General features: G+C 51.3%; 1 protein-coding gene across 1 annotated transcript in view; it reads left to right on the forward strand.

Annotated features, from left to right (window-relative positions):
- The first annotated feature begins 221 nt into the window (after positions 1 to 221).
- Positions 222 to 14,885, forward strand: part of LOC147745330 (uncharacterized) — a 39,486-nt gene continuing 24,822 nt past the window's right edge. Inside the window, 1 exon segment of the mRNA XM_086952235.1 lies at positions 222 to 345. The gene's annotated coding sequence lies outside the window, so the exon portion shown is untranslated.

The raw sequence follows: 14,885 nt of genomic DNA on the forward strand, positions 1-14,885 counted from the left end.
CAGAGCCGGGTACCAGGGCTGAAAGATGCAAAATGGAGCAGGGCATTTCTGTCATTTTCTATATTCGGAGTGATTTCGTGCCTCGTGTGTAGCGCCTCGTATCTGGTGTGTGGCATGAAAGCGCCCTCCAGACGAGCCACTGTCCTGCCTCTGACGCCTCTGGGCAGGTCCCGGGGAGCAGTGTCTCTTTTCGGGGCCTGTGCATAGCGCACCGAGGCACGGTGCGTGTGCGGAGCCGGAGAGGCGCTGTTTGGCTGTGATGAACTCTGGGCTCCTGTGTCCTTAATTCAGAATCCTCCACTGAGAAGTCGCTGCAGGGACCTGTTCAGGGAGAGTGCAGAGAAGGTGAGGCCTGTCCAGGGGGGTAAATACGGGGGTCAGGCCTGTCCTGTGCTGGGCGGTGCAGAGGAGGTGAAGCTTGTCCAGCGGGGTGCAGAGGAGGTGGGATCTGTTTAGGGGGTACAGAGTAGATGTGACATTTCCAGGAGGTGCAGAGGCCTGTCCAGGGAGTGCAGAGTAAGGGAGGCCTGTCCTATGTTGGGGGGTACAGAGGAGGCAAGGCTTGTCCAGCAGGGTTTTGAGGAGGTGGGGTATGGCCTGTCCAGGTGGTGAAGAGGAGGACAGGCCTGTCCTATGCGTGGGGGCAGATGAGATTAGGCCTATCCAGGAGGGGTATAGAGGAGGTGAGCCTTGTCCCAGGCTTGAGGGATGCACAAGATGTGAGACTTGTCCAGGGGGGTGCAGAGGAGGTGAGACCTGCCCAGGGGTGGCAGAGGAGGTGAGGCTTGTCCGGGGGCGGGGAGGGGGGTGCAGAGTGGAGGTGATGCCTGGCCAGGAAGAGGCTGAGGTGGTAAGGCCTGTCCAGTGGGTTGCAGAGAAGGTGAGGCCTTTCCAGGGGGGGGGGGGTGCAGGGGAGGTGAGGCCTGTCCAGGGGGTGCAGAGGATATGCAACATGTCCAGGGGGTTGCAGGGGAGGTGAGGCCTGTCCAGGGGACGAAGAAGAGGCGAGGCCTGCCCTGTGCTGAGGATAAAACCTGTCCTGTAGGGGTAGGAGGGGAAGCCTGTCATGTGGAGGAGGTGAGGCCTGTCCTGGGGGGTCCTGTCCTGTGGGCATTGGAAGAGAGGACTGTCCTGTGCTGAAGACAACACCTGTCCTGTGGGAGTTGGAGGAGAGGCCTGTCCAGGCCTGCCCTGTCCTCTGGGTGCGAGGTGTCTGGAGTGCCTCAGCCGCTGGCCTCACCACCCAGAGGTCCTCCGCAGGCCATGCAAGAGAGAACGAACAGGCTAAGCACCCTGGTCCATACCAGGCCTTTCAAGGGAGTGGAAGAGATGTCTGCACAGCTGGAGCGGGCTGTAATGTCATCTCTTCCATGTCATTGAAGGAAGAGGGGGCTGTGCAGCCTGGTCCTTGCCTGGCTCTGCAATGGAGAGGGAAGAGACATACCCTACCTTGCCTGCCTCGCCGCTGCTACTGGAGCTCCCAACACTTCAGTACCTTCATACCCTTAACAAGTATTTTATCTATGTCTTGTTATGTCGTTTTCCTGATGTCATATCCATCTATGGAGAAGTGTGGCTTAATGGTTAGAGTGGCAGACCCTGATGCAGATGTCTGGCCCGGGACCAGGGTTCAATTCCTGCCTCGGCGGGTCTTGGGCTCAATTTCCTTGAACCTGATAATTCTCGCCTCGGTGCCTATTCTAATCATGGGTCCCACTCTGCAACTCTGGGCAATAGCTTGCTTAATCTCCACAACGGCCCCAACAGCGTTGGGATGCCTGGCTTCACCTTGGGGGTGCCTAGGAGTGGACATTTCACAGGGAAAAGCCAGGAAGGGTTCCACAGCGGTATGCGTACAGCGCCAGGAAACCCCGGTTGGGGTATAAGTGTGCTTTACAAGTGCAAATTAATTTCTTCTGTAGCCACACTGGATCCGATGTGATGTCATTTCCTGTGATGTCATGGACATCATTAGGCTTAAAGGGATGTGATGCCATTTCCAGGGATGTTGAGGCCTAAATCTGAAGCACTGGTATTTACCTGCGGCTGCATCCCACTCCATCATCGTGCGCCCACCATGCCACGTCAGACAGGAAGCAGGAATATGCAAATCAGACTTAGAATCCTTCTAATAGGAGCAGACCAGCCTGAAGTGCCGGGCCTGATCTTTTCTGAACCGGAACACAAGCAGTGCAAGACTGGTTTCAGCCTCTCTGGGCCTTGACTGTAGGATGCAGCTTAATTCTAGAGTTGCAGCAAGCATGGGACCTACGTCTGGAGTCTTGTTGCTTTTAGGGATAATGAAAAGGATGGATGTATTGTTTGGGTTCATCGCAGGCACTGATTGGCTGCCCATAGAAGCTCGCATCCAGTTCAAGGCTCTTATCATCGCCTTTAAAATCCTTAGAACGGATGGCCCTGAACTACTCCGATCGCTGCTTACTCCTTATAACCCCCAACGCAATCTTCGTTCCATGGGTCAACATCTAGTGGTGGTCCCTCGAACGAAGGTCTGCCGTATCGGAGATCGCTCCTTCAGAGTAAAGGGAGCTAAATTATGGAACTCCTTGCCCCTCCACATTCGTCACCTCACCAATCTGTCTGCTTTCCGCAAAGCAGTAAAAACGCACCTCTTTCCTCCTCTGTAGTCCCCTCCCCCTACCCCCCCCCTTTTTTTCCTCAGTTGGTTATGCTTTGGTTCCTAGCGCCGGGACGCCCCGTTGCTGGGGCAGCTGTCGCGCTCAACAAAACTGATAACATAACATAACATAACATGATAATTACACTGGGACGCATCCTAGTCCACCTTTTTTTATTTTTGCTCCCCGCTGCACCTCGGCATGCAACCTATCTAATATTCATGCCATTACTTTGCATTCTGGAACTCGTAGTGTTGTTTTTAGGTCTCGTCTATTTTATCCTGTTAGGGATAAATAGGCGAGATTCTAGTAAGCGGTTTAAAAAGTCTACCAAACTACTGTGGATCGCGTACAGTTTATGTGAGGCAGGCGTGTGAGGCAGGTGCGTGCACATCAAACACCATCGGCCTCGGCATCAGACTTCAAAGGAAGCCACTCCCACATCACAATTTGTCTGAGCCTGGGCATCAGACTTCAAAGGAATCTGCTCCCAAGCCGCTCCCCCGCACCCCCCATCAGACTTCAAAGGAATGCGCTCCAGCTCCCCAGCCCCCCGCCACAGCAATGCCGAGAGCTTGTTTCCTATAGGCGTTGAATGCTTTCTGCCATGGTTTTGTTTTGCATTTCGGATGGCGTGTCTTTCCATTTTGGTGTTTCCTGTAGGCGTTGAATGCTTTCTGCCGTGGTTTTGTTTTGCATTTCGGATGGCGTGTTTTTCCATTTTGGTGGGTGTGGGAGAGCCGATGCCAGGTCCCCTTCCACAGTTCCAAGATCGGTGCTCTAGATGTTGCCACATCGCCTCGCCTCACTGGAACAGTCGCCATCTTTTTGTTTTGGTCTTCTTTGGTTTCTTTGGCACACTCCATGTGTGCACACGTACTGACGGTCTACTCGAGTATGGTTGCAGGTGGAAGATATTTAAACGGTTTACAGAAGGACGCATTCATCTTGTGTAAGCACACAATGGTCACATTTGAGACACAGGATATTGAGCCAGCCTGCACAAGCGCGGTCCGCTTTGGCCACGCTTGTTTATTTATTTAATTAGTTGCACAAGCGGGTCGCCTTCACTCTCTTGTCTCTTTCCTGCTCTCTCTCTCTCGTGGTTCTGTTTACTATCCGTCTCCTTAAGTCTTGCTCCCCCCTCGCTTTTTCGCTTCTTTCTGTCTGTCTTGCAGTCTTGCTGTTCTCTCTCTCTCTCGCTGTTCTCTCTCTCTCTCTCTTGCTCTTCTCTCTCTTTCATTCTCGCTCTTTTCTCTCTTTCATTTTCGCTCTTCTCTCTCATTCTCGCTCTTCTCTCTCTCTTTCATTCTCGATTTTCTATATTTCATTCTTGCTTTTCTCTTTCATTCTCGATTTTCTCTTTTTCATTCTCGCTTTTCTTTCTTTCATTCTCGCTCTTCTCTCTCTCTCGCTCTTTTCTCTATCTCTCTCTCTCTTTCAGCCTCGTTCTTCAGACACTCACTTGATAAGTGCCCTCTCCAGCCCATGCCTTTAACCGGCGAGTAAGGGGAAGGGGGGCGTGGCCCAGCAGGCTGTAACCACCAGTGCCTCCTCCGAGTGGCCCCACCTCTTTAGTAGCTTACATCGTCCACGGCCGATGTGATGACTGGTTCATGCTGGCTTGTATTTTACAAAAGCTGAAACTCAGCACAGTGACGTAATGAGTGAAACATTGAAGTACATCTGTTTTCAAGTTTAGCCCCTTTTACACTGAGGCAGATCGGCCGAGGGCTGCTCATTCAATCGCAATTCCTCATGTGTTCCAGAGCGAGCCCAGCACACAGGCAGCTGTTGTGCTTATAACCGAAGGGTGTATGTCTGGCACAGGGGCAACTAAAACGGGTGCCAATCGCTTGGACTATCAATTTAATTCAGGATCATCTTGGGTTGAGGTCCCTTAATTAAGTTACATTTTCACGAGTTAAGGAGATGAGCAGGGTGCCTTCTGATAATTCGAAAGTGTAATTTTTCACAAGTGTAAGCACCAAAATTTTACTGGCTCACTTAATGGCTATGTTGTAATGCTGTGATCGTGAAGAAGTGCAGTGAGTTACACAAAATAAGGGGCCTTACTGCTAAATGCGGTCATCTGTAAACACTGTGGGTTGTATGTTTTCTAAAGCCATATGCCCCACTTGATTTCGACCCTCTCTCCCTCCTGGTTGATCTTGTTTGGTATTTTGTAGCCACAGAGACGAAGTTCTTTTAAAACCTACGTAAGATCTAGTTTCACTGGTGGCATAGGTTAAAAAAAATAAAAAACACTTGCTTCACGTAAAGCAATCCGACCCTAAGCATTTACCTGTGTGTTTATCACCGCATTGCTTGTTTACAAATCAAGCGCACTATGGGTTAAAGGCTCACGCGGTCTTTGATGGCGCGAAGGATGTGATTTGGTTCTCTCTACTTATACCAGCCCCCTCAAGCCTTCTGCCACATCCCTTGTGCTCCAGCTGGCTGTATACATCATACCTGTTCCCTTCCTGTGAGAAGTTGGCCTGGTATATAATGCTCACTAGTTCTAGTGATCACTTTGTACCATGCCAAGCAACCCTTATGATGATGGTTGTAATTCAACCTTGTAGACCAGTTATCCTAGTGGTAACGTGGACAAAGCAGTCTTAGGCTAAACTCTGAAAGGCATGTGAAGCCAGCTGTTATACCATACACAACCCCCTTGAATACCAAATGAAAGGGACACCACACAGATATATATTGAAAATATATATTGATTTATTAACTATAAAATCCCCTGGACTCTTTATGAGCACAGAAGCACAAGCGTAAAATCACAAGACAGTTTAAAATACACAAAAGTTGCACAATATGGATGAGCCCTAGGGGCCACCTAAACCATATACTAAATAAGTGGTATAAGAGATACCAGGAGGAAAGTGAAGAGGCCTAGGGCCTTGGGAATCGCTGGAGCTATTCGAGACTGGAGTTAACTAAGTCGGGAAAGGCCCACGGGACTCGGGTGCAGTGTTCAAAGTGCACGCACTTCTCAATACAAAGTCTATGGTGCGTAAAAAGCACAAAGTTAGAAAGTTAGGAACCTTCCGAGTGACCTACGGAGCTGAAACTTAAAACACAGGCCCTTGGGATGTGTACCAGTGCAGGAGCACCGGCGGAGCTGAGTTACCTCACCCACAGGAAGCGGGTGCACAGGGTCGAAGATGTGTCGGGTTTCGTCACGCTGGTCGATGGTGCTTGGAGCAGGAGATGCTGCAGGCGGCTCGATGAGAAGAGTTCCGGTGGATCCAAGGGTGGATCTGAAGATGTGAAGACCTGAAAGCAGAGGGGACAGTGTTCAAAGTCACTAGCCAGTGACTGCCGTGGAACCAGAGTGGAACCAGGTGATGTCGGGTGCAAACAGGCGTTGTCGGGTAGCTTCTTTCTGCAGCCACGTGGATACCCGGGGTCGAGGACGTCCAGGAGTCGGTCACGAGCTGTCCCACGTAGGCCTCTCGCTGTTGGCGGTGTCGGCGACCTGATCGGAGCAAACAGGCCTTGGCAAATGCAAGCCACGCAGGAGTTGAAAGATGCTGTTCACTCGGACCAGCAAGGTCAGAGCGGGTGCTCCTTTTCACAGGAGCTTGGGTAGGTCTGGAGCAACCAGACCTGCTGTTTAAATCTTCGGGTTCGTCGCCAAGATGGCCGCTGGCCGCGTGGCTAGTGGCCGGGATGGCGCGTCGAGTGGCACAGTGCAAAAGGGCCCCACGCAGATCGTGGAGATGCTGGGGGGCTGATCTTCGGTGCAAGGGCTGCTCGGTGGTGGGGGTTCTCAATCCCCAAAGCACAACGTCGAGGATGCCTCAGAAGCTGCGCAGTCAGCTTTTCGGGTGTCTTTCAAGAGGTCCGGTCCCACGTCACTCGGTGCCTCCACGGGTCCCTTCTTTGCAGGGACTGTGGATCGGGCTCTGAGAGGTCTGGGAATCTGGTTCTTGTCGGGCTCTGGGCTCGGGCTCCGGCGGGAGGCGGCGGCAAAGCAGACGTCGAGTTGCTGGTTGGTACCTGTGTTCACAGGGTGGTCACTCCTTGGCCACAAGGGAGATTCTTCTTCAGTCTTCTGTGCAGCAGAATGTCGAAGTCCAGTCTTCTTCTTAGTTTAAGTTGATTTCGGGATGATCTGCTGTGCAATGGCACTGCTCCCCCTCTTATTCCAATCTAGGGGGTGGATCACCTACTAGGTCCCTCCTCTGGGAGGAACCAGGAAGGGGGGCGGTTACACCCCCTTTCCTTTGTCCAGCTCCGCGCCAGGACTGGGGCTGGAAGGCCCCAGAACCGGTTTGGGCTGGCCTATGCACGGGGACACCTTGTGTGCCCCGGGCATGTCTGATTCTTTTCAGCCCTGTCCTACCTAATACACAAAATCCTGTCTGGGGTGGTGCTCGCACCTCCCAAGGCAGGAAACCCTTTGTCCAGGCCACCATCTGCCGAGTTTCGGTCAGCAGCAGGAGGCCAGACTTGTGTCTGTGGTGGCAGCGTCCATTTTGTGGAGCTGAGGCTCTGTTTAACTTTAACCGGGGTTAAGGCTACACACATGTCGTGTCCCTCTAGAAGGGTGGAATGCTATCCCCGTCGCCAGAACTGGCGAGGGGATAGTATTCCAATTCGTATGACACCTTACTCGACATGTTTTGATAAAGCCAAACCAAAGATAGCATTTAACCGCGAGGATTATAATGCACTTAAGAGTATATGGTATGGCAATATCCCGGAACAGCTTAGGGAGTGGTTCCCGACAGCTGCAGACAGGCTCAGCTCATGCTAGAGCACCATCTCACATATTTCCAAGCACTCTGCCTCCAGGATTGATGAGGCCTTCCATAGGAGTGGCTGATAGGAACATATGTGTCCAGTTTAGGGTTAGGCACAGGCATACTGTACCTAAGTAAGAGGTGATTACACCAACTTACCCCAGCTGAGTGATCAGCCAGTTGTGTCAAATATGGAGGCCAGGCCAGGGGTGGCACAATACATGCTGCAGCCCCTGGTAGGCCTTGGCTACACCTATGCCCTGGGTACCTATGGTACACTGTTACAGGGGCCTATAAGGTGAACCAATTCCAATTGTGTTATGCACCTAAGGTACATGGAGTCCATTTTAAGGAGAGAGCAATCAGCCTGGGGCCCTGAATAGCAGGATCCCAGGCCAACTAAGTCAAAAACCAGCTAAACACCAGGCAAAAAGTTTGGGGGTAACCATAGTCAGATATCCACCTTCCTACATAACCCCCCCCCAAACGAAAGGAGATAAGGCTATCCTTGACCAGGTAAGCCTATATTGCCTAAGTGGCCATATAAGGAAGTACCAGCTCTGGCTTGGTAACCCCCTGTCTCATGGTCCACTAAGCAATCCCTCACCCTAAGGGTATCTGAGGGTCTCCACCATAGGGAATCTCTACCTGTGGTGTGTCTTTGCAAAGTCAAAGGCTGGTGTTGAGATGGAGTACTGAAGTGAGTTTCCTCTGTAGGGCTCAGCTTCCTCCAATCACTCTCCACCATGTGTGCCTTTCTTTCTCTGACTGAGTTGCACTGTGCTCTCAGGGTCAACCTCTGGCTACCTAAAGCTGGAGGCTGAGTCCCTCTGTTTGGCTTACTGGAGGGACAGTTCAGGTTGGGGCCCTTAGGGTCCCAGGTTTGGCTGTGCCCAACAATATCCATCTGGGGGAGGTCCCTAACTACTTTTAAGGGGGATCCCTCAGGAGTTTTTAAAGTTTTCACCTCACTAGGGCTACTAGTTTCGGTGCCCCTAATCTGCTGATGGGGGTGCTTTATTTGACAGGGGGCCCTTTGGGTCTCACTGTCCTTCTTGTCCTCTGCAGCCCTGGGCTGAGTAAGGCAAGGTAGAGAGGGGCAGGTCACCTGCTCCAGACTGGGTCCCACCTGAGAAGGGTCCACTGCCATCAGAGGCTCTGTTAGGCCAGGCCTAACAACCTCTGGGACAGTTCCTTCATCAGGAGTAAGATCAGTTCCCTGAGGAGGCTGATCCTTTCCTAAAGTCTGGTGGGAGGGAGATTTCTCTTCCTCCTCAATGCTCTCTGTTTGGGTGGAGTGATCCATCATTTCAGGCTTCACTACCCATGTATCAGTTTGAGTTTGGGCTGTGGCCATCACAGCCCCACCAACCTTTTCAGGAGGAGACTTAGTTTGGGTATGGGCTGTTACTAGTGCAGCCCTGCTACTCTTTCCAGGAGGGAAGTTATCTAAAGATGGGGCTGAGGTTTGCTCAGCCCTCCCAACCTTTTCAGGAAGGACATCTTGAATTGGGGCTGTAGCCATTACAGCCCCACTAACCTTTCCATGGAGATTTACCATTCTAGAATGGGTTTGCTGTTCAACCTCAGCCCAGGCTGAGATTTCCAAATCATTACCCAGTAGGCAATCTACAGGCAAGTTTGCTGACACTGCCACTCTCTTTGGGCCAGTGACACCTCCCCAGCTAAGATTGACTACTGCCATGGGATGATTGGATTCTATGCCATCAATGTTTGTCACCTGATATTTGGCATCAGGTAAAAGTTGCCTTGAGGGGACTAGACATTCAGCCACCATGGTGATGCTAGCCCCTGTGTCTCTGAAGGCCTCAACTTTCAAGCCATTGATGAGGGGCTCCTGTCTATACTTGCTCAAAGTGTTTGGGCAAGCAGTGAAATTGGCAAACCCCATGCCAGTCTCATAGACAAGAGTATCTGAGTTAGGGGACCTGGATAGGCCAGAGTCCACCTGTCCTCCAAAAGTAAACCCACCCAAATTCTTGGGGGTGCTCCCACCACCTGGGGGACCACTGCTAACAGTGACAGGAGGTGTTGGAGCCTTACCTGGAGGTATATTCTCCTTATTGCCATTCTTGGGACAACAGCTATCTGTTTTGTAATGCCCCACCTGTTTACAGGTATGACAATAAGGCTTTTTCTGGGATGTAGAAGTGTCTTGGGACCCACCCCCATTCTTGGAGTTTTGGGGCCCTGGGGAAGTCTTTTCTTTACTTTTATCCCCACCCTTCTCTTGAGGCTTGGTAGTCTCTTTCTTTTGGTCACCACCCTGGTTCTTAGGCCTGATCCTGGTTCTGACCCATTTGTCTGCCCTCCTACCCAATTCTTGTGGGGAGGTCAGATCAGAGTCAACCAGGTGCTGATGTAGAAGCTGATTTTGACAATTACTTAAGATTTGCTCTCTCATAATTAAATTATACAATCCTGTATAGTCAGTAACCTTACTTCCGAGCAACCAGCCCTCCAGAGCCTTAGTGGCACATTCAACAAATTCAGACCAGTCCTGAGTCTGTGTCTTCTGGGTATCTCTGAACATTAACCTGTACTGTTCAGTGGTTAAGCCTAACCCATCAATCAGAGCACTCTTCAGGACCATGTAGTTTCTAGAATCCTCATCACTAACTGTGAGGAGTCTGTCTCTGCCTCTACCTTCAAAGGAGAGCCACAGGATTGCTGCCCACTGCTCCTGAGGGATCTGCTGTACCATGCAGGCTCTCTCAAGTGCAGTCATCCATTTGTGGATGTCATCCCCAGCTTTGTAGGGGGGCACAATCTTACTCAGGTTTCTTGTATCAAAGGACCTGTCTTTATCCTTCTGGATAGTGCTGCCACCAGTGGATCCTAATCCACTCTCTCTAGGCTGTCTTGCTCTAGCAAGTTTCTCCTTAGCCAGGGCAACCTCTAACTCTTGCCTCTGGATCCTAAGCTCAGCCTCTCTCATTTTGGCCTCATGTTCCCTTCTCTGAGGGCTAGTCATCTCCTTTCTGGAGTGACCATGAGAGCCTCTAGAGACATGGGAGGTATTGGATTCACCTGAGTGATGCCTTCTCCTCCTATGGCCCTGGTTAAGTCCACCTGGGGGTCTGAATGGGTTGTTACCTGATTCATTCCCAAGTTGACTTAAGTTAGCCTGGTTCAGTCTACTGACCAGCACCTGACTATCTCTGTCATCATCTGACTCACTGCTTTCCACCTCCTCCTCCTCTTCTTCTTCTTCCTCTTCATCTACCTGAGGAGCTCCAGTGGTGGAGGCTTCCTCATCTACTAGGATGATAGGGGTAGGGGTGTCTACAGTGTCATCCTCTGAAGGATGGCCTCCTTCAGCATTCCCTGTGGGGTTTGCTTTAGAGGTCTTTAGAGCCTCAGACTGATCCAAGAGCTCTCTTAGGTGGTCTGTAGTAGGGGTAGGCCCTGTCTTCAGACCCCTTAAGACACAAAGCTGTCTTAATTCCTTAAAGGGAAAAATAGCAAACTGGGATGGTGCCCTTGGAGGGTCACTCTCAACAGGAGTAAGTCCACTGGACCCCTCTGTTCCAGACATTGCTCTAGTGTGGGTGGATGTGTTGCAATCTACCTACACTGGTGTTTTCCTACTAAACCTATCTAGTAGTTGTAGCTAGGGTGTGCTACTCCCTTTGCTCTACAACAACTAAGTTCAGTAGAACTTAAGTATACTAGTCTTGTTTTATATGTACCTAGCAGGTACCTGTATGATCTTTCAAATGATAATCTCAAAGATTGTAATGGTAAAACAACAGCAAGCTCAGATCCCAATCCGCTGCTCACCAATGTGAGAAGTTGGCCTGGTATATAATGCTCACTAGTTCTAGTGATCACTTTGTACCATGCCAAGCAACCCTTATGATGATGGTTGTAATTCAACCTTGTAGACCAGTTATCCTAGTGGTAACGTGGACAAAGCAGTCTTAGGCTAAACTCTGAAAGGCATGTGAAGCCAGCTGTTATACCATACACAACCCCCTTGAATACCAAATGAAAGGGACACCACACAGATATATATTGAAAATATATATTGATTTATTAACTATAAAATCCCCTGGACTCTTTATGAGCACAGAAGCACAAGCGTAAAATCACAAGACAGTTTAAAATACACAAAAGTTGCACAATATGGATGAGCCCTAGGGGCCACCTAAACCATATACTAAATAAGTGGTATAAGAGATACCAGGAGGAAAGTGAAGAGGCCTAGGGCCTTGGGAATCGCTGGAGCTATTCGAGACTGGAGTTAACTAAGTCGGGAAAGGCCCACGGGACTCGGGTGCAGTGTTCAAAGTGCACGCACTTCTCAATACAAAGTCTATGGTGCGTAAAAAGCACAAAGTTAGAAAGTTAGGAACCTTCCGAGTGACCTACGGAGCTGAAACTTAAAACACAGGCCCTTGGGATGTGTACCAGTGCAGGAGCACCGGCGGAGCTGAGTTACCTCACCCACAGGAAGCGGGTGCACAGGGTCGAAGATGTGTCGGGTTTCGTCACGCTGGTCGATGGTGCTTGGAGCAGGAGATGCTGCAGGCGGCTCGATGAGAAGAGTTCCGGTGGATCCAAGGGTGGATCTGAAGATGTGAAGACCTGAAAGCAGAGGGGACAGTGTTCAAAGTCACTAGCCAGTGACTGCCGTGGAACCAGAGTGGAACCAGGTGATGTCGGGTGCAAACAGGCGTTGTCGGGTAGCTTCTTTCTGCAGCCACGTGGATACCCGGGGTCGAGGACGTCCAGGAGTCGGTCACGAGCTGTCCCACGTAGGCCTCTCGCTGTTGGCGGTGTCGGCGACCTGATCGGAGCAAACAGGCCTTGGCAAATGCAAGCCACGCAGGAGTTGAAAGATGCTGTTCACTCGGACCAGCAAGGTCAGAGCGGGTGCTCCTTTTCACAGGAGCTTGGGTAGGTCTGGAGCAACCAGACCTGCTGTTTAAATCTTCGGGTTCGTCGCCAAGATGGCCGCTGGCCGCGTGGCTAGTGGCCGGGATGGCGCGTCGAGTGGCACAGTGCAAAAGGGCCCCACGCAGATCGTGGAGATGCTGGGGGGCTGATCTTCGGTGCAAGGGCTGCTCGGTGGTGGGGGTTCTCAATCCCCAAAGCACAACGTCGAGGATGCCTCAGAAGCTGCGCAGTCAGCTTTTCGGGTGTCTTTCAAGAGGTCCGGTCCCACGTCACTCGGTGCCTCCACGGGTCCCTTCTTTGCAGGGACTGTGGATCGGGCTCTGAGAGGTCTGGGAATCTGGTTCTTGTCGGGCTCTGGGCTCGGGCTCCGGCGGGAGGCGGCGGCAAAGCAGACGTCGAGTTGCTGGTTGGTACCTGTGTTCACAGGGTGGTCACTCCTTGGCCACAAGGGAGATTCTTCTTCAGTCTTCTGTGCAGCAGAATGTCGAAGTCCAGTCTTCTTCTTAGTTTAAGTTGATTTCGGGATGATCTGCTGTGCAATGGCACTGCTCCCCCTCTTATTCCAATCTAGGGGGTGGATCACCTACTAGGTCCCTCCTCTGGGAGGAACCAGGAAGGGGGGCGGTTACACCCCCTTTCCTTTGTCCAGCTCCGCGCCAGGACTGGGGCTGGAAGGCCCCAGAACCGGTTTGGGCTGGCCTATGCACGGGGACACCTTGTGTGCCCCGGGCATGTCTGATTCTTTTCAGCCCTGTCCTACCTAATACACAAAATCCTGTCTGGGGTGGTGCTCGCACCTCCCAAGGCAGGAAACCCTTTGTCCAGGCCACCATCTGCCGAGTTTCGGTCAGCAGCAGGAGGCCAGACTTGTGTCTGTGGTGGCAGCGTCCATTTTGTGGAGCTGAGGCTCTGTTTAACTTTAACCGGGGTTAAGGCTACACACATGTCGTGTCCCTCTAGAAGGGTGGAATGCTATCCCCGTCGCCAGAACTGGCGAGGGGATAGTATTCCAATTCGTATGACACCTTACTCGACATGTTTTGATAAAGCCAAACCAAAGATAGCATTTAACCGCGAGGATTATAATGCACTTAAGAGTATATGGTATGGCAATATCCCGGAACAGCTTAGGGAGTGGTTCCCGACAGCTGCAGACAGGCTCAGCTCATGCTAGAGCACCATCTCACATATTTCCAAGCACTCTGCCTCCAGGATTGATGAGGCCTTCCATAGGAGTGGCTGATAGGAACATATGTGTCCAGTTTAGGGTTAGGCACAGGCATACTGTACCTAAGTAAGAGGTGATTACACCAACTTACCCCAGCTGAGTGATCAGCCAGTTGTGTCAAATATGGAGGCCAGGCCAGGGGTGGCACAATACATGCTGCAGCCCCTGGTAGGCCTTGGCTACACCTATGCCCTGGGTACCTATGGTACACTGTTACAGGGGCCTATAAGGTGAACCAATTCCAATTGTGTTATGCACCTAAGGTACATGGAGTCCATTTTAAGGAGAGAGCAATCAGCCTGGGGCCCTGAATAGCAGGATCCCAGGCCAACTAAGTCAAAAACCAGCTAAACACCAGGCAAAAAGTTTGGGGGTAACCATAGTCAGATATCCACCTTCCTACACTTCCCATGCGGCATCTACATCTTGTCACAGCAGCCCTTCCTGTGCGCTCGGTCTTTATACCTCCATACCTGCTCCCTGGCCGTCCAGCATCACGTCACTCCGCCCCTTTCCTAGCGCTGTTGCCCTGTGTCTATCACACAAGTGAAGTGACCCCTCTCCTGACCATCTCTGCTACTCACCACACGTCTCTCGTTATACTCTCTCATGTTCAAGCCGTCTTTTTTTAGGTCTCGGACCGACGTCGGGCTTGCCAGCCGGAAGTCGGAGATTTTATGTTTTTGAGTAAGCAAGGTATAACCCGCCTCTCTCCTCCATTCTCTTCCATTGGCTGGCTTCCTAAACGGAGGCCAGCCATTGGAGGAGAAGGGAGTCACTCCAAACAATCCCCGTCTATTTTGGATTCGGGGGCGTGTTTGTGCTGTTCTTTCCACTTTTTAGCCACACCCCTTTTTAGAACAGCACGAACACGCCCCCGAATCCGAAAATGTTTGGAAGCTTGCATCCGCCATTTGTTTTGGTCTCGTCTGCCCGGGAGGATCGTCTTGCTTTTGTGCGTCGCGGACATGAGGTTACTATCTCTAGCCTCCCCCCCCTCCCTCTGCCGCAGCTCTCCTCCGTGGTTGTGTCACAAATTGAAAAACTGACGATTTCGACAGATGTTTGCCGCTCGTGAGAAGGTGCCTCGTGGCCTGGCTCTCCAGGCGCTTTGGTTTTCATTATTTACTGCCGCTGTTTCTTTCATTTTGGACAGTCAGCTTTCTCTTTCGCCTGCGAGGCTGCGAGTCCGTCCTCCATGTCAGCGACAGGACGTGGCTTCACGCGCCCCCCTCCGTGCCAGATAGTTTAAATCAAATCAATTATCTTTATTTAGATATAACACATATATCTTTAAAAGATAGTTGTCCCCATCTCCGGGGTTCGCCGTCC

This window comes from Lissotriton vulgaris, chromosome 1_1 (assembly GCF_964263255.1).
Source record: "Lissotriton vulgaris chromosome 1_1, aLisVul1.2, whole genome shotgun sequence".
NCBI lineage: Eukaryota > Metazoa > Chordata > Amphibia > Caudata > Salamandridae > Lissotriton > Lissotriton vulgaris.